The sequence below is a fragment of the Pleurodeles waltl genome, chromosome 5 (assembly GCF_031143425.1).
Source record: "Pleurodeles waltl isolate 20211129_DDA chromosome 5, aPleWal1.hap1.20221129, whole genome shotgun sequence".
NCBI classification, from domain to species: domain Eukaryota; kingdom Metazoa; phylum Chordata; class Amphibia; order Caudata; family Salamandridae; genus Pleurodeles; species Pleurodeles waltl.
The window spans coordinates 90487827-90507070 of record NC_090444.1 but is presented as its reverse complement, the minus strand read 5'-3'; positions in this window follow the sequence as shown (position 1 = coordinate 90507070).

The window sequence follows — 19244 nt, the reverse complement described above, 5'->3', positions numbered from 1 at the left end:
GGCTGCCAGTTATCAACCCAGGGTTCTTTGAATGAGAAATAAAGATATATGGAACCCAACAAGAGATACTCAACTGAGTGGAATAAATTTGAAGTATGGGTGATTACTGCCTGAATTCTTATAGTCATTCAAGGTGCAATATAATAACTGTCAATATGGAGGAAAGTATAAAAGATTTGGAAAATGGGATCCAGTTACTGGATCAGGAAGATGAAAAGACAAATGTAAGAAAGTAATGAATACATTTTTGGACACATATGAGAATCAAGTGGAAGAACTAAAAAAGAGTAAATTTGTGAGAGATGCACAAGATTATGAGACAGGACCAGGATTTGATATTTTGAAACAACAATTTCATACTGGCAAAATTGATTTTGAACAACTTCAAACCATATAAACCAGTGGTTCAGAGACAGATCTCAGTGAAGGGGAAGGAAAAAGTACCAATGTAAGAATAACTACTTTTTTAGACGAAAAGAAGTTAGTATTCTTGACACAAGCAACACCAAGAAGCAGAAGAAGAGGCAGAGACTGAGGTTGGGAAAGAACAAAAGGAATAGGAAAACGAGAAGGGGGGCCAGAAAAAGGAAAGGATTACATGTTACACAGTTAGAAGAAACATCAGATACTAATAAAGACAGACAATCTGATTGTTAATTTGTCGAACTATCAATTAACTAAGGTCGAAGAGCTTGTTTTTCAGAAAGGCCTTAGATTCTGCCCAGAGAAACATCTGGATTTTATACAAACTAGAATTGACATATGTAAATTTGTACGTAAATTGAAACAGGGCAAATATTTTTCGAAAGTATGATCAAAGAGTATCAAAAGAGGTCCAGGTGATGTATGATTCGAAATTGACAATAGAACAAAAATCTGATACGAAAACGGTGTATGATTTGATTCATGAGTTGGAGGATGATCAAATGACGGAAACACAAATATTATGCACTTCAGGAAAAATGTTATACAGATGGTTTGATAAGTTTTGAAGAAAGAAAATTTATGATGAATGAGAATCCGATATGCCGACCCTATATTTTTTTACCAAAGATTCACAAGACTCTGAAAAAACCTCCGGGCAGACCAATTATCTCGAGCTGTGGATCACTACATGAAGGAGTGTCACAATATGTGGATCATTTCTTGGCACCTATGCTAAAGGGTTTGAACTCATACATTCAGGACTCTCAGACTATTAGAAGGTGTGGCATGGCAGTCTGACTATATGTTGATCACCATAGGTGTGGTCTCTCTATATACATCTATCTCACATGAACTAGGTATGAAAGCAGTGAAATATTTCATACAGCAAAGAAGTATTCACGTATTAAAACACTCTGAGATGTTATTAGAGATGACAGAATTGTGTCTAAGAAATAATGTATTTATATACAAACAGATCTGTGGGACTGCCATTTGAGTTTCGTTTTGTCTGGGGACAAGAAAATGAGACTTATATGGAGAAAGTAGTAATGTGGCTACGGTATATAGATTATCTATTTTTCATTTGCAATGGTACAGAGAAGCTGTTTAAGGAGTACTTTGTGAAATTAAATACGAATGATGTTGGACTTCAGTTCACATACAAAACAAGTAAAATTTCTATAGAGTTCTTAGATGTAATGATATAGATAGAAAACAACATATTATAGACAACATTACATCGGAAACGCACGGCAACTAACAGCGTTTTACATGGATCAAGCTTTCACCCAAAATCACTTATAAAAAGCATTCCATATGGAGAATTTCTTCGAATTAAAAGAAATTGTTCAATTAAAAATGACATGGATATGAAATTTAGAGATACAGAGCAGAGATTTCTAAAAAGAGGATATAGAGTCAGAGAAGTGAAACGAGGTGAAAAAAGCAAGACTGAAAACACGAGCACAGACATTGGTGAATAGAAATGAATGTAAGAGTGAGTCGGAAACTGAGAAAATAAGACTTATATTGGATTATAGCAAAGAGAATCAACAGATACTGAACATCTTAAATAGACATTGGCATGTGATTAGAAGGATGGAGACATTGGATCACAAATTGGTACTCGACCATTTATAACATAGAGGAAAGTACCATCGCTAAAGGATATATTAGTGAAAAGTCACTTTGAATTACCAGCAGTTGCTAACTGGTTAGTATATGGAAATAAAGGCTTTTTCTGCTGCAACAAGTGTAAAGCATGTAAGATTGGCTGTAATAAGAAGGATATTACAGACCTTTGGGGTAAAGAAATCCCGATTACAGAAAGGATCACATGCAAAACTACATTTGTAGTGTATGTTATAGAATGTCTCTGTAGTTTGAGGTATGTAGGGAGCACCATCTGTCCTCTAAAGGAGCGAGTTCTTGAGAATATTAGGGCGGTTCAAAATGATGATAGTAATTATGCTATGACTAAACATCTGAAAAATTATGAAAAATCGAATTTGTTACATACAAGGTATTTTGGAATTGCAACAATAAAAAAACAAGAGAGAGGAGGGGATAGAGTTCAGAAATTGAGGCGTCTAGAGTCAAGGTGTTCTATCAGATTAAAAACAAAGATCCCTTATGGGATAAATGGAGACGAGGAATTGTACTGTCACTTGTAAATATGAAGAATGATGAGCTAACCTTAACAATATAAATATGGAATTGACTACACCAGGTTATAAAGAATAGATATACCATGCTGACAATACAGGATATGTTGATTCATCAAAAGGAAGAGTGGGTGCTAGACCACTACTTTTGATAATGGATTGTATAATAAAATAATAGTATAACATAGATAGAATAGAAGATTGGTGTAGATAAAAGAAACAAATGCAAACTGCAAAGAGAATAATGATGTATTAATCAGTAGAAATTAACATTATTTGATATAATTTTTTGTGATGAATGAACAACAAAAGTTTTTTTTTGTAAAAATGAAAATATTTGTTTGGTATTTATGCAGTTTTCCTTTCTGTTTTGAGGTTTGAAATCACGAGTTTATATGGAGAGGACTACATATCCCATAATGCCACATAAAGGCATGAAGGGAGAGAGAGTATATATAGGGGGTCATTCTGACCCTGGCGGTAGACTACCGCCAGGCCAATGACCGCGGATGCACCGCCAACAGGCTGGCGGTGCATCCATGGGCATTCTGACCGCGGCGGTACCGCCGCGGTCAGAAACGGAAAACCGGCGGTGTCCCGCCGGTTTCCCGCTGCCCTGGGGAATCCTCCATGGCGGCGCTGCAGGCAGCGCCACCATGGGTATTCCGACCCCCGTACCGCCAGCATGGCTCTGGCGGTTCTGACCGCCAGAACCTGGATGGCGGTAACGGGTGTCGCGGGGCCCCTACAGTGCCCATGCCACTGGCATGGGCACTGCAGGGGCCCCCTAACAGGGCCCCACCAAGATTTTCAGTGTCTGTCAAGCAGACACTGAAAATCGCGACGGGTGCAACTGCACCCGTCGCACCCCTTCCACTCCGCCGGCTCCATTCGGAGCCGGCATCCTCATGGAAGGGGGTTTCCCGCTGGGCTGGCGGGCGGCCTTCTGGCGGTCGCCCGCCAGCCCAGCGGGAAAATCAGAATTACCGCGGCGGTCTTTTGACCGCGCAGCGGTATTCTGACGGCGGTACTTTGGCGGGCGGCCTCCACCGCCCGCCAAAGTCAGAATGACCCCCATAGTCATGAATTGATCACTCATTTACAGTGATCAAGACCTTGTTGGTTGAAACGCGTTGGTGTTGGGGTTATCAGTTGCAGATTAAAAGGAGTAATTTAAAGAATCCTGTGAGTGACGCGTTTTTGACTTTGTGTCAATCTTGTGTGGATATATATATATATATATATTTGTTTAGGTAATAGTTTATGTTAGTACATATGTAGCCTTAGTTTATGTTGTCCTACTCATGTCTTGTCACTTAAAGGGGGTGGGTCAACAATGTTTTAAGTGTGGCGTTACATGTGTAAGATTAGTTTAGAATAGGATAGATAGGTGTAGATGTAAGTAAGTTAAGTTAGTTTAAGTTAGATTGGTGTAGGGTAGTGTTTTAGATACAATGTTTTCATATGTTTTAATAAATCCTCTCAGTATTAGACAATTATCTCTCCATGTTGATTGAATGTTTGGGTGTTCTCATGTGCGTACTGGCCAAATAGGAGGAATAGCTTAGGGTAAGATTTCTGTATTTATTTCCATGGATGACTACATGCAAACCCCATGACCAAGGAGCCATTTATTGTACAATCAGACTCCAGGGGTGAGGGACATGTCATGAGACATGGTTAGGAGAAGTGTGCATTAGTGAGAAGGTGTCCAAATTGCCAACAGGTAAGGTTTGTGACAATGACAGTAGATAGCAGACAAGTCAACAGGGGTTGAGTGAAGAGGGCACATTGCCTGCTGTTACAACACTGGCATGATCTTAAGCACAGAACTAAGGAGATACTGTCCCTGTGCACAGACTCGTGCTACCCGGTGGTTTTACTTGTGAATGTTGTTCCTTTCACATCTTCATCCTCTGATATGTGTGGAGCTTCCTGTGCCATGGTGGTGCTGTTGTTGAGGGGGCCACACACACATCAGTGGATAGAGATGTGGAGTCAAAGGTCCCGGCAGCTGCCATTTGAGGGAACACCTAAGGCATCACTGCAGCAAGGAGGAACTGCTGATTTCTCAACACCGCAGCAACATCACAGAGGTAGGCAGCCATGTTTTCCCTGAGGGAGGCCACTTCCCCCTCTATGAACTCCAGGGTATTCTGTATAGCTCCCGGCTTGTTGTCTACCATGCTGCTGCCATTTTGGGAGGGCAATTGTTGAAGTCTCTGCCTCATGACAGCAGCTATGTCGGCTATGGACTGTTGGAGTCCATGTAGTGGGGAGTAGGTGCCTCTGATGGCAGCTGAATTGTCTTTAATTTCACTGAAGCACCTCTGCACTGCCTCTAGGCTGCCTGCCATGGTCTCCATCCCCACCCGCACCTGCTTGGCCAGCTCCTGCTGGACTCCTACCACTGTCCTCTGGAAGGTGATATCTGGGTCCTCGAAGTCCAGGGCTGTGTCAGTACTGTGTGGTGCTGTGTATTTGTAGCTGGGTGGTTCATGTGGGGACCCCACAATGCTGTGTGTCCTCCCTGTGACTGGAGGTGGTATCTGGAGGGAACCTAGGACACCCTGGACAGTTTCTTCATTGATGGTCGGCAGCTGGTCATCCATGTCATCTGTAGAATCCAGGACAGGCCTGTCGGCAGGAGGTAAGACATCATCCTCTGCAATGAGATAGTGATAGGTGAATCTTTGATTGTGGTGGCTGTTGACATTGCACATCATTTACTTGCTACTGGAGGCTCAGTGACATGTTACAGACCTCAGGTTGTAGTTGTATATCATGTGTAGCATTGTGCATCACACATGGGGCAACCTTACAAGGTATTTTGTGCTTTGATCCCACACCAACTACTTCCTTGCAGGCTGCTTGTACCTGTCACTGACACCATGGTGGCATGTAATTTGCCTTCCTATTCACCATGGTGGCAATTGCCACAGTCGTGTAATGTGTGCTGTCACTCTTTTGGTGCAATAATGCATTGGCACCATGAATGATGGCACTAGTGCAGAATAGCACAGGTAGGTCCAGTGAGTACAATGCTTGTGTTACATTCTCATCTGTCTGTAGCAGGCCCCACACGTGCTAATTGGAAGGGACAGTGCAACCATTATGGATTGTCTGCCCCATCAGTTTGTCTCTCCCTAAATTTGGGTCATTTCCTTGCACGAAGCATATGTGCACAGGCATATGTTGATGTAAGAATGTAGAATGTGGATCAATGCAGGCATTTTGAGACTTTGTTGATGTGGCACAAGGGGAATGTGCAGCTTGGATCCACATGGACAACTATTTGTATGATAATACAGTTACATTACAGGCTAGTGACATTGTGCTGGTAGTGCAACTTTGATGCCACTTGTGCCAGTTCTTATGCATGTTAATTGTCCCATTAAGCAGTACACCAGCCATTCACACAATACACTCAATCTTGTCAGATGGTGAGAGATTGCAGCTACGTGTACAGCTGCACAAATGATGTTCACAGACATGCCCCATGTGTTGTATGAGTTGCCTTTTGTGAACATTCCTAAATGGTGCATAAAGTTGTGTGAGAGTTCTTGTTGGTCCACCCTGTGTACTTTGCATTCCACAGGTTGTGTTGGATCTGGGACAATGACAATATGCAATGGGTGTTGTTGTGGCAAGGCAACAAGCACACTAATTGCATGTCCCTTCCAGGCAATGTGCTACATATTTACGTGCTGGTGTAAAGCCATAGTAAGTGGCTTACGTCCAAGTTGTGTATATGTTGGAGTGCATTGTGCAACCAGAGCGTCACCACAATTGTGGCTTGGGTGGCAATCGGGCATTTTGATTTAGGGCCTATGTATCCAGATGCAACCCTTTAGCATGCAGTGAGTGTGTCCTATGTGCCTCCCCCAACTTACTCTGCATTTGTGGTAGTTCTTGGTAGTTTGCCCTGTCTTGCGATTCCAGTGACCAGCTCCTCAGGGATGTCCGCTGTGACCATCTCCTCCAGCTCATCCAGGTCCTCTGGTGTTGCAGGACTTCCACCTCCATTCTGCAGTGCTGCCTTTCGGTTCCTGGCCAGTTTCTCCTTAGTCCTGCACTTGCAATCGTGCCAACACTTCTTGCAATCGGTGGCAGTCCTCCTCACCTCTGCCACGCTGTTGACTTGGTCTACTATTGCCTGCCATATGGAATCTCTCCTACTTATTGGTAATTTGGAGTTGACAAAGAGATGGTGTTGGTGGTCTTTCACCTCTCTGACCAGGATGTCATGCTCCTCCTCACTAAAGCAACACTTCCTCTTCCTCTCCTCCTTCTCTTGGGATTTTTCTGGACTCTCCTGGCTGGTACTTGGGTAAATAGGGGTCTCCCTGGCGTATCTCCTGGCCTGCATTCTCCATCTTGTCTTCCCAAATGTTTATTCCTTGCTTGTGCGTTTTTTTTTTAACGCTAATGCGGTTAAATATACCGCTAACCGGCTTTACGGCAACAATCCGTGCCGCAAAATGGCCTAGCAGCACTTTTGCAGCATTAGCATAATTTTTTCTTACAGCATGTCACAATGGTTAGCGCTAACCATTCATTAGCACCATTGTGTGTCATTTTTTAAACATGGCGCACTGATAGCGCTAGGAAATTATGGTAGCTTGCGTTAAAATTTTGGCACACAACTGCACTAGAATCACGTGCAATTTGTGCAGAATCAAATTATTCATTTTTTCCTCTGCCACAGTGATCAGTCACAGTCCCCACTATATGCTGCAACGCACAAGCAACCACGCCACAGGAAGTTGAGCCAGTCCAATCTAGTTGAGTAAGTAAGGTAGGCCCTGAGGACCAGTGTTGACATTTCCAACGAAAAACAGATATGGTTATCTTATCAATCCAAGCTTGGTAGTGTGCTTCACTTTTTTAAAGAAACTTAAACTCACTATTTGCTGGAATTCAAATATTGACAAATACCAACCAATAAAAATGTTTACTGTTTGAAGCAGATGGCAGTTCAGAACATGCAGATTTGCACTAACATTTTTTTATTGATTGTGATGAATGTATAAACTAGAATGTGGGCCTTTTTGACCCTTGAGGCTCATTAAACACTTGAGCATATGCATGCCTTGGACCACTGCCCATCATGGGACTGGAGTTGAGGTGCCCTTGGGGATAGTATAACCCAAGGGAGTTGAAAAAGCTTAGGATACTGCCTCTGAGGAAGCTCTCTTTAGGACTTCATACTTTTGGGTGATGGGCTACCACTGAAGAGGTCTCTTCAGATGTACTTTAGTGACTGCCTGGATCGGGATGTGCCTGCTTCTCCTGGAAAGACATCCCACGGGCGCACATCAGGTGCAGAAGATTCTCATTCTTAAAGAGCATGCCCAGTGAAACCTGGAATTCTGAAATCCGTGGTTTAGTAAAGTTAGGTTAGTGCCTGTGACAGTCTGAAACAAGACCCAAAGAGCATCAGGATATGTGTGTTTCAGTGCTGAGGACTTGCAGATGACCCGCACTTTATTATTTATTTGCCCAGCTACAGTAAAACAGCATGCACAAGAAACAAGAGTCAAATTACATAGTTGACAACATTGTGTTGATAGAAACCTTTCTGATATTATCATGACATCCAAGCGCTACATCTGCAGCCTTAAAATTAAGCTTTGATGTGACCTTAATTCTTTATCCCAAAACTTTGGCTGCCTTTATAAAGCATTCTATAATGCACACAATAGGGGCAACACCGCGCAACCAATAGATTAACCAGTAAGAGACTCCTCAAAGAATATTTGTCTCTGAAAATTAAAGTAGGTCCAGAATAGGATATGCAAAGTTCCAAATGTTTTTTTCAGATACTTAGGCAGGTTTCCCAAGTACTTCGTTATCAAATTATGAAAAAATATTGTCTGCTAAAACCCACTGTTGTGCTAAAAGTAGTTTACAGATGAAAAAGTTTGCAAAAAGCCCCAACAGTTTTCTCTTGTAAAAAAAATGTTCTGCATGAAAATTCTCTTGCAAACCGTTGTTTTTTGTCTGTGAAAAACTATCCCCACTAGCAAACGTGAGTGAAATTAGACAAAATGACAAGAGTATGAATTAATAGACATTTGTGATGATTTGTAGGCCATTCTTGAAAAAGAGCCTTTGTGGTGTAAACACGTAATACACATAGCACTCTTAACCACTTTATTTTCCTATTCAACAAGAAATACTTTTAGGGTTATCCTTCTTTTTGAGGTGACGGCAGCATTGCATATCTGTAGAGATTATTGCTTGTGAAAATGAGCTAAAATGTAGACACTCACCGAGGTTAAGGAAGTGTTACATGATCCACTAGCAGGAGTTATGGAAGAGCAGCAGGTGCATTGCCAGATGTTAACATTGATGGAAACCACCTAAATTGATAATCAAATGGAAAGTTAATCAGGTTCCTCTGGAAGTTTTAAGGCTGAGGGCTGGGCCAGAGGCCATTCAGAAGATGGTAGTCACGGAGCACCTTCCCACACATGGATGAGAGAGATGTCGGGAGATATGCATTAGAACAAGAGACAGATGCATGCAATGTCATGTGTACTAGTATTTCTGATGTTACCATTCCTCCATGAAACCTCAGAATATTCTGTTTTTCAATAGCATCCTATTGGCAACGTTTGTTATCATGTGCTCTAACCAGCCCATGCATAAATTCCCCACACTGTCTCTCATAGTCCCACTTTCATTTCTGAGCAAACAGCATGATCGATCCCTATCTACACATAACTTCATAGCTACCTTTTTTCTATGTTCACTTCCATTCCAGCTAAGCTTGAACCGCTGGTCTATACTGGTGGCACACACACACACACCTTTGCTACAGTACCCCAAGCCAATTCATTGCCAGTACCTCCCCAACAAACTCCTCTATTGCTGTTTACTTTGCACAGCAGCCATGCATGGCTGTATCCCCACTTTCTGCATCAAATCTCTTTTTATTATGTGGTCATCCTGACGTTTTGTGTACTGATGCTTCTGGTGTTTGGACCCTGCACACTGGAGCAATACTGTCCAGACTCCTGTGTATTTATGTATTTGCTCTCAGGGCCGGCTTTAGGGTGGTGTGAGCGGTGCGGCCGCACCGGGTGCTGGCCTGGATTGGGGGGCGCTGAAACTTGTGATTTAAATAACTCTTGTGATTAATGTTCCTGCTCGAGATTGAGATCGAAGTTTTGTCCAGTGCCAGTTCTGACTCGCCATAAAGTAGCACAGAGGGTTAAAGTACCTGCTGCAAAGAACAGAGCTATATTTTATGTGGCTAGCTGAGTGGATCAGTAAAGCGGACCTTTACAAGCGCTTTAAAACAAATGAATGTTTGTGAGAGAAGGGCTACGGAAAGATGAGGGGCACATTTGCAGGGTGGTAGTGAGAAAAGGCTGGTACACAGGGCACCACCAGCGCTAAAGCCGGTACTGTTTACTCTGACCCCTAAACGTGAAATAACTGACTAACTCCTAATTGACATTTTAACTTTCAGAATTTCCACATCATATGGTGTGAGAAAATACACCAATGGCATGGAGAAGTTGAATGTCACCTGTAGAGTTTCTACATGTTGTGCCATCAACTAGGCTGAAAAAAAGACAGCATGTTCATAGGCCTAGCTGTGTGACCGGACTCCTGTAGTGTTTAAACCTGCAGGAAAATATGTCAAAATAACCCTTTTTGACTAGAAAGCATCCCATTTTCATATATTGAATAAGTCACCCTTCCTAGGTCTTGCATCCCACAAGGTACGGTGGATAGCATTTAAAAGTAATAAATACAAAAAATTATTTTTGGCATGTACCTACAGTGACTAGGCATCAAAAGCTATTTTAAATATGGGAGGGGTAGCTGTCCTATGAGAAAAGCAAAAGTTCAGAAAAAAATCATAACTTTGCTATCTTTGGTTTTAGATAAGTACGTTAGAGCGATGACTTAGACACTATGGCCCTCATTACAACCCTGGCAGTAAATCCCACTTGCCGCCGTGCAGAAGACCGCCAACATACTGCTGCGGCCGCAGAATTCTGCTACAAGTATTATGACCCACAGCTCGGAATCCGCCACAATACAGACACCCACACAAGTCAGCCACACCAAAGGTCAGTGATAAACTGGCGATAACAAAACCGATCACGCAAACAGGAATACGCCCACAGTATCATGACCCACAAATCAACGCAGCGGTCTTTCAATCGCGGTAAACCATTGGCGGTACACACCCCGCGCTCAAAATACACACACATTTACAAAACACAACCACATTGGACAATTCGAAATACACACACCTGATAAACATACACACACCACACCCAATCCAATATAAAGCACACAACCACATCACCCACAAACCCGTACTACCAGAATTTTGAAACCACGCCAGAGAGATACACTACCAAAAACAACACCAGCATCCAAAGACACACAACATCATCACTTACACAACATCCACGTACCTCAAACAACACACCAACACCCCCTTCACACATCACAACACACACCACCTCACACATCACCCACACCACATCATGGCACCTCAATAACACCCCAGGTTCTCTGAGGAGGAGCTCAGGGTCATGGTGGAGGAAATCGTCCGGGTGGAACCACAGCTATTCGGATCACAGGTGCAGCAGACATCCATTGCAAGGAAGATGGAGCTATGGCCCAGAATCGTCGACAGGGTCAATGCAGTGGGACAGCATCCAAGAACTAGGGATGACATCAGAAAGAGGTGGAATGACCTAAGGGGGAAGGTGCGTTCCGTGGTCTTCAGACACCAAATTGCTGTACAGAGGACTGGCGGTGGACCCCCACCTCCTAACCCACAACTAACAACATGGGAGGAGCAAATCTTGGCTATACCACATCCTGAGGGCCTCGCAGGATTAGCAGGAGGACTGGACTCTGGTAAGGCACATCTTTACTAGTATATCCCCCCCACCCTACCTGCATGCCATCACATACTCCCACCCTTACCCTCACACCCATCACCCCAACAACCCACAGATACCCCACCAACACAACCCACACATCCCAAAACCAAGCCCTGCATGTAACACCAATGCATGGACACCCATCACTCAAGCATGTCCACTACAGAGACTCACGCATGCCCCAAAATCACCAATCACACAAGGACTAAGCCAATAATGCAAGCACTGGAGTACAGTGTCAACCACCCATTGCAAACAATGACGCACATACAATAATTATGCATTTACACCCCAACAGGACCCCTACCCAACGTCACCGGACAGGAGGTGCCAGACATATCCAGTCCCCCCACAGACGAGGCCCACAGTGATCACAGCAGCTCTGCACAACTGGATCAAGATAACCTGCCCAGCCCATCTGGGACCTCGGGACAGTCGGTTCCCCTGGCACTGTCACAAGCCACCACGGAGCCTCCCCCCACAGGAAACACCACCACAGCACCTACCCAGCGGGCCCATGCCACTGTCCCCAGGACACGTCAATCAGCAGTGTGTCCACCACTACAGGGAACCCAGGCAAACCCACCAACCCAAGAAAATCAGGGACCTGGGGGCAGTGGCAGTGGGCACACGGTTCAGGGGACAGAGGCACAGGAAAACAGGGGAACTGGGAGGGCTGCTGTGCGACAGGGGGAGGACAGGCCCCGGGAGCCCACTCTCCATGAGGCACTCTCCAACATCATGGGAGCTTACCATCATTTCCAGGAGACAATGGCAACGGTACTGGCCATTGTTTCAGGAGACCCAGCGGCTGCGGAAGGACCACTACCTTGGGATCAGGGATAACTTGAAGTCCATTAACACCACCCTGGTCACCATTGCAGGGGTGCTGGCAGACCTCGCCAACACCAGAAGGGACACAGTGGCACAACAAGGGGCCCCTGACACTAGCCTGGACGATGAACAGCCCTCCACCTCCGCCGGCACTATTGGACCGGAGGCACCGCCACAGGAACAACAGGACACCAGCACCACACCCCCTGCAGATGGAGAGCCACCCCGCAAACGGTCCCTGAGATCCAGGAACAAGACCGAGAACAATGCCCGCCGCCAGGAAATGAGACCCCCCTGAATTTCACCCTTCTGTCCCACTATGTCACCCTGGCCACCTTAAACTGCCATTGCTCCACTTCCTATGCCCCTTTGGACAATGCACCTGTGAAACAAATAGACTGGACTCTGCCATGGAGATTCCTCCATCATCCCCCCAGCCAATTTAACAACTCCCTCCACTTATTTGCACAGGAATAAACACACTTCAATCCCAAAACAATCTGGAGTCAGTCTGTGCTTTCACAAATGTGTAATTGCAAAAACTATGGAATATAGCAATGTCAATTTACTTGTTCACATACCAATGTAACACAGCTGTAGGCCAGCAGTAAACATAGCAGAGGACACAAAGTGGGACCCAAATCTGTGAAATGGAAAGTCAAAGTGACAAGTCAGGGTCCATACACTAAATGAAAATGACACACTTATGATAGTACCAACAATAGAATGAGATGTGGGAAGCAGTGGCATCTTCTTACCTGTGTCTCACTGGAAGTATTGCCTGATGATGTTGTTTCGGTTGTCGATATCCTCTTCTTCTCCCTCCTCTTCTTCACTGTCCACAGGCTCTACAGCCAGAAGACCACCATCTGGCCCATCCTCCTGCAGAAAAGGCACCTGGCGTCGCAAAGCCAGGTTGTGCTGCATACAGCAGGCCTTGATTATCTGGCACACCTTCTTCAGTGAGTAGTAGAGGGATCCACCTGTCAGATGGAGGCACCGGAATCTGGCCTTTAGGAGGCCGAAGGTGCGCTCGATCACCCTCCTAGTTCGCCCATGTGCCTCATTGTAGCGTTCCTCTGCCCTTGTCCTGGGATTCCTCACTGGGGTCAGTAGCCATGACAGGTTGGGGTAACCAGAGTCGCCTGCAAATGGCGAGGGACAACTGTTGGACACACTCTAACCCTTAAGGACAACCCTATACCCAGACACCTATGTCAACTGTATTGGGACCTTGACCTCACCTATTAGCCACACACAGTGCCTCTGGAGTTGGCCCATCACATAAGGGATGCTGTTATACCTCAAAATGTAAGCGTCATGCACAGAGCCAGGATACTTGGCATTGACATGGGAGATAAACTGGTCTGCCAAACACACAATCTGCACATTCATCGAATGGTAGCTTTTCTGGTTTCTGTACACCTGTTCATTTCTGCGGGGGGGACAAACGCCACATGTGTCCCATCAATGGCACCAATGATGTTGGGGATATATCCCAGGGCATAGAAGTCACCTTTCACTGTGGGCAAATCCTCCACCTGAGGGAACACGATGTAGCTGCGCATGTGTTTCAGCAGGGCAGATAACACTCTGGACAACACGTTAAAGAACATTGGCTGGGACATCCCTGATGCCATGGCCACTGTTGTTTGAAAAGACCCACTGGCCAGGAAATGGAGTACTCACAGGACTTGTACTAGACAGGGGATTCCTGTGGGATGGGGAATAGCTGACATCAGGTCCGGCTCCAACTGGGCACACAGTTCCTGGATTGTTGCACGATCCTGTCTGTATGTGACCAGGATGTTTCTCTCTTCCATTGTCGACAGGTCCACCAGGGGTCTGTACACCAGAGGATGCCGCCATCTCATCACCTGCTGCAGCGGACGTGCCCTATGGAGGAGAACAGCGAGCAGAGAGTCATCCAACACTGAGGTATCACAATGTTTTATTTTCAGAAATGTAATTAATCCCTAATGTGCCGGTATGTGTTTATATTCCTGGCCTAGATAGGTGTGACGCAGTTAACATCCATCTCATCTGGCCTCCTGAAATGGTGGCTGCCTGACCTGTAAGGTGGGACAAGGGGATATGAGGTAACTGCGCTGGCGTTCTACACCGTCGCGGTGGGCGGTCGAAGACCACAGTGCAATTCAGCACTGGTTAACATTTGCCCTATGGGTCCCAGGAGCCAATAATGATGTATGCCGGCGGTGACGGTACACACCGCCGCTGACGTGACCGCCATTTTCTGTCTGTTCACTCACTTGATACCTGACCTTCAACAGGAGAGGACCTACACTGCAAGTGCTGCTGTGACCTCAGTCTGGAAGCGACGATGGCTCATGTGTCTGGGGAAAGGGCCCCTGCCTTCACTTCGGAGGAGTTTGGAGAAACTAGTGGATGGGGTCCTCCCCTAGTACACACAACTGTACGGTCCTCCAGACAAACAGGTGAGTACACTGTGAGCATGCTGCATGGGCAATGCCTATTTTGAGTGGTGCCGATGGAAGATACATGGGGGGGGGCTGAGGCCTGCATGTGCGGATGGGGAGTGTATGTGCATCAGGGCAAGGGTGGGAACTGGGGGGCAATGAGTATGATGGTTCGGACGGGTAAGTAATTTCCATTTTCCCCTGTATCATTCCTCTAGGTCAGCGCCCACCAGAGGAAGGGTATTTGGCGTTCCATCGCCAAGGACGTCCGGACCCTCGGGGTCTACCACAGACGGAGCACCCACTGCCGTAAAAGATGGGAGGACCTGCGCCGCTGGAGCAAGAAGACGGCGGAGGCCCAGCTGGGGATGGCCTCCCAACGTGGGAGGGGTGCCCGTCGCACCATGACCCCCCTGATGTTCTGGATCCTGGTGGTGGCGTATCCGGAGTTGGATGGGCGCTTGAGGGCATCACAGCAGCCACAAGGGGGTGAGTACACTTTCATTCAGCTGACTCTGTGCGCATTATGAGGTGTCTGGGTGAGGGAGGTGGGCAGTGGGTTCCCCTAGGCCAGGGCAAAGTTGGTAGGCAAGGTCCCTTGTGAGGCAGGCTCTGTGGCACCCCAACAGTGGTAAGAGCCATCTACATCTAGTCAGGCTCCCGTGACTTCCAGGTGTGCAGCAATTGGTGTTAGGCCTCGTACCCCATGGTCAGGTAAAATTTCTAGGAACTGTGCATGGCGTAGTGCAAGGGCTGCTCCATGTGTGTTTTGCGTCCGCCAGCGGTAGTGGTGTTGCATGCACTGAACATGTCTTTCTTCTGTCTCCCCCCCCCTTTTGTGGTCTCCCTGTTCTTGTGTGCAATAGCATCATCAGGCGGAGGAGCATTGGCACCGGAGCAGGAGGGAGCTGCAACCCACTTGGCCCTGGAGGGCGAAACAACGGAGTCTGAAGCCACCAGTGGGACGGAGGGCGAGGGGATCTCCACGGCGGGGACAGGAGCAGACAGCAGTGATAGTGACTCCTCCTCTGATGGGAGCTCCCTTGCGGTGGCAGGCACCTCTGTACCCACTGCATCAACAGGTACAGCTGCCACCCCCCCCTACCAGCACCGCCCTCCCAGCAGCCCCCCAGCGTGTGTCCCGTGCCTGCTCACCCAGGAGGGTGGGCATCTCCTTCGTCCCAGGCACTTCAGGCCCTGCCCCAGTCAGCCCTGCTGCCCTCAGTGAGGAGGCTATTGACCTCCTGAGATCCCTCACTGTTGGGCAATCTACCATTGTAAATGCCATCCAGGGTGTAGAGAGGCATTTGCAGCAAACAAATGCATACCTGGAGGGCATGCATTCTGGGCAGGCAGCTCAACAGAGAGCATCCCCTGTACCTCAGCCTATCCCAAGCACACCATCAGGCCAGCATGCACACTCATCAACACACAAGAGTTGCTCAGGCAAACATGAGCACCACACATCCCACAGGCACTCACACAAGCACCATACCCATGCACACATACCAACATCCATGTCCTCCACTGTGTCCCCCTCCTCCACGTCCTCCTCCTCCCTCTCAGTCTCATCTCCACTCACACCTGCATGCACTACATCCTCAGCCACTACCTCCATCACCAGCATGCCCATCCGCACACACCGCTCACGTGCACTCACCACCCCCACGTACACATCCCCAGTGTTCTCTCCCAGTGTGCCTGTGAGCCCTCCTCCCAAAGTACACAAACGCAGGCACACACCCACCCAACAGCCATCCACCTTCACCCAAATTCAGCAGACGTACACCTCCTACAACCACTACTTCTACCTCCACTCTCAAACCCCCTCCATCTTCCCATCCCAGTGTGTCTAAGAAACTCTTCCTGGCTAACATTGACCTCTTCCCTACACCTCCCCCCCTGTCCTTCCACTAGGGCCAGGCTTTCCAGGTCCCAGCCCAGCACCTTAGCCACCAAATCCCCAGGCACAGTGGTGCCAGCAACTGCGGGATCATCGAGTGTGCCACCCATCAGGGCTGCCGGTGTGCCACGTAGCGAGGGCAAGGACATTCTGCCACCTGCCAAGGTGAAAAAGGTGCCCACATCCCGGAGGGAGAAGCCTAAAGTACCAGCCACCAAGGGCTCAGCAAAAATAAAAGGGGATAGTGGCAAGACAACTCCAGCACCATCAAAGCTGGGGAGGAGAGGGCATGGTGGCACCGACTGAGGGACCAGTGTCACACTTTCAGTCCACGACCACGCCAACCTGTACGGTGGCAAAGACCGCTAGCTGCCCCGCCACCACAACCACCACCTGCAACGCCACCTGCATCGCCACCTGCACCACCCCCGGCACGTCTACAGCCTCAGCGACAGTCCCCAACATCTTCCCCAGTGGGCAGCCATTCGAGGCTGCAGGAAACGTCCTGCTGTGTCCCTCTGCAGGTGCTGACCCATGCACCGCCGGAAGCAATGCTGCAAGCACCACCGCAACAGACACCGCCGCTAGCACCGCCACCTGCACCGCCCCCGGCACCGCCCCGGGCACGTCTACAGCCTCAGCGACTGTCCCCAGCATCTTCCCCAGTGGGCAGCCATCCGAGGCTGCAGGAAACATCCTGCTGTGTCCCTCTGCAGGTGCTGACCCATGCGCCGCCGCAAGCACCACCGCAAGCACTGCCGCAAGCACCACCGCGACAGACACCGCCGCAAGCACCGCCACCGGCCCCGCGGCGTCCTTGGACACAGCACCACCACTGACATGGCTACCATCCCCAGTCGTCAGTTGTCTGAGGCTGGAGGAGAGTTCCTGGACCCTTGGGAGCTTCCATGAGGCATTTATTCCATCATTGTTTGCACCTGCAGGTGGAAGGCACAGCTGCAGCAGTGTGCAGTATGTTGCTGCCTCCATGGCATATCATGCTACCTGAACCTCGCAAATCTTGTGGCACGCACACCAAGGTGAGGGAATTGTACCGGCCACACTGCAAGAACCAGTGGAGATTGACATCCACTACCTCTGTCCTTGGCAGGATGAAGCACTCTGGGCACCAGGCCCCCTCCAGAACCAATGGAGATTGAGATCCACTACCTCTGTCCTTGGCAGGACGAAGCACTCTGGGCACCAGGCCCACTCCAGAACCAGTGGAGAGCTACATCCACTACCTCTGTCCTTGGCAGGATGAAGCACTATGGGCATCAGGCCCCCTCCAAAACCTGTGGAGAGATACATCCACTACCTCTGTCCTTGGAAGGATGAAGCACTCTGGACACCAGGCCCCCTCCAGAACCAGTGGAGAATGACATCCACTTGAGAGACTGTGGCTTTGCACTCCCCAGGATGTAGCAGTGGGCAAACCTCCCACTGGAGAGACTTGAGAGACTGTGGCTTTGCACTCCCCAGGATGCAGCAGTGGGCAAACCACCCTTTGGAGAGACTTGAGAGACTGTGGCTTTGTACTCCCCAGGATAAAGCAGTGGGCAAACCACCCACTGGAGAGACGTGAGAGACTCTGGCTTTGCACTCCCAGGATAAAGCAGTGTGCAAACCACCCACTGGAGAGACTTGAGAGACTGTGGCTTTGCACTCCCTAGGATACATCAATGGGCATGGAGCCCCCTCGTTCAGCAGTGGTGTCGTGCGTTCATCAGGCGGAGGTGCCCCCCCTCCCCCTGAGGTGCCTGTTTATTTTCGATCTGATGCCCCAGCTGTGTTTTCTCCGTTTCGAGTCAGGTATCATGTGTGGGCCTCGTCCACGCATTTTGGGCCTAGTGGTCCACGGACAATGATTGGTACACTATCCGGACTTGTGTAGTTGATGTACATATTTGTATATACTGAATTTTGACTTTTGAATACTGGATTTTTCTTGATTACAATGGTTACAATCATTTCCGTTTGTCCTTGTGTTCTTCTAGGGGTGAGGGGGTGTATATGTAATGTCGCTACATGTATTTGTATGTCTGTTGTTGTGTGTGGTAGTGAGGGTGGGGGTGTTGCGTGTGTGTGTCACTCTGTTTCCTCCCCCCCCATGTTGTAGGCGCAGTACTCACCGTGGTCGCCGCCCCGCCATTCATACTCCTCATAGAAGAGGAGGTAAACCAGCATGGGCAGTATGTGGAGTTCAGGCTCCACGGCGTCCTGGTTCCTCGTTGGGTGTCGAGAGGTGAGTGTTTTCCCTTCCTTGTACTGTTTCCGCCATGCTTTTGATAGCGTTGGTTCCGCCCCGGAAAAGGTAGCGGATAGGCCTCTTGTAATAGGGTGGGCGGTACTTTGTCTCCCGCCTGTCTGTTGGCAGTGACCGCCGCGCTGTTTGTTTCCACCGCCGTGGCGGTCGGAGTGTTAAAGTGGCTGTCTATGTTGGCAGTTTCCGCCATGGTTGTAACCCCATTTTTTTTTCGCCAGCCTGTTTGCGGTATTACCGCCGCTTTAACACCGACCTCCAGGTTTGTAATGAGGGCTTATGTTTAATGTTTAT